At 40.9% G+C, this 1424-nt stretch overlaps 1 pseudogene; it reads right to left on the bottom strand.

Annotated features, from left to right (window-relative positions):
• Positions 1-450: 450 nt before the first annotated feature.
• LOC101358461 (cleavage and polyadenylation specificity factor subunit 5 pseudogene) lies at positions 451-1113 on the bottom strand (annotated as a pseudogene).
• Positions 1114-1424: the final 311 nt, after the last annotated feature.

The raw sequence follows: 1424 nt of genomic DNA, 5'->3' as shown, positions 1-1424 counted from the left end.
ATGAAAAAATGATAATCTATTGGCCAGATATTGGGTAACCCTGCACTCCACTTAGACTCACAAAAGAAAAGTTTCCCTAAAAGATGAAAGTGAGTTAGTTCTCAGGTCAGGAAATATTTATATTAAGTGATAACTTGCCAGGGTATCATAGATAGAAAGCATTTGATGCTCAACTCTTCCTTTTTTTTTTTGGAAAGAAGCCTACTTGTTTAATGTTGTACAAAAAAGTATGGATAGAACCAAAAGCGATTTAAAGATTATCACATTTGTTTACACTACTATCTAGTTATTCATATTAACTTTACTATTCAAACAATAGAAAGTAGGGAGCAATTCAGGGATCAGGAAAGAGATAACACCAAAAAACCTTGTCTACTATGTTTATTATTCTACCCAGTGGATAGCTGTACTCACAGAGGTGGCTTCTTTTACTTCTCCACTGCCAGGAATTCAGTTGTATATAAAATTGAGGGAGACTAAAATGATGGGTCCATATCCTGGTGTGTTGTCATACAATTCAAACAATGGTGCAGCTACCAGCTTGTCATTTTTTGGGACTGCAAACAAGGTTTTCTCTTGAAGTTGAACCAGAAACAACTTCTTATGTTCCTTAGGCTTTGTAATATCTGCAGGAATATATGGATACTGAGGTAGTTCAGAATGTGGTCTCCATAAGTTACCAATGTAGTCATCAATGACCCAGTCTTGCAGGACTCCATCCTGACTACCTAGTATCTCTGCCATTAAGTGTTTTAGTCCTTCAACTTCATCTTCTCCTAGATTAAGTTCACCACCAGGTAATTTGAAGAAAGTTGTTCCCAGCTGTAGCAGTAACACATGGGGTAGCCGGTGCTCATGTACAATCAGAACTCCTACAGTTCTCCTCATTCCAATTTTATGAAATTCCTTCCTCAGGCGTTGAAATCTGGCTGCAACAGAGCTGTCCTTCTCATAGACGGGCTCTTTTGTCCTAAAAGTATAACTGGTAAGAGGGTACAAGTTGATGGTGCCCTCCAGGGTGAGGGGCTTCGTCTGCTGGATGTACTTGTTGCCAAACTGGTTGACGCCCCAGTGCCAGCTGGTCTGCGGGGGATTGGGCGGCACCACGGACATGCTGACAAGCTCGCGCGCTGGGGCGAGCGGAAAGCGCTGGAGGCAGCGGTTATATGCGGTTACATGCGTCCGGCTCAGCAGCTGCCGCCCGTTATTAACGGGAGAGCGCAAGAGGAGGTTCAACTCTTCCTTTTATTTAAAAAATGTAACTCTAAAATTCGTGTTTATCCAATTTCAAAGTGGGAAGTTATGTACCTTCCCTTCGCTTTTCAGGGGGACTCAAAATGTTAGTGTCCATTATTAAGTGTCTAGGAATACTTACAATTTTTGAAAAATAGCTTTAAGTTTTTTTTTTTTTTTGGTTTGTAGGG

The sequence above is a fragment of the Trichechus manatus genome, unplaced genomic scaffold (assembly GCF_000243295.1).
Source record: "Trichechus manatus latirostris isolate Lorelei unplaced genomic scaffold, TriManLat1.0 scaffold00014, whole genome shotgun sequence".
In the NCBI taxonomy this organism is placed as follows: Eukaryota; Metazoa; Chordata; class Mammalia; order Sirenia; family Trichechidae; genus Trichechus; species Trichechus manatus.
This window is presented reverse-complemented; position numbering and strand designations above follow the sequence as displayed.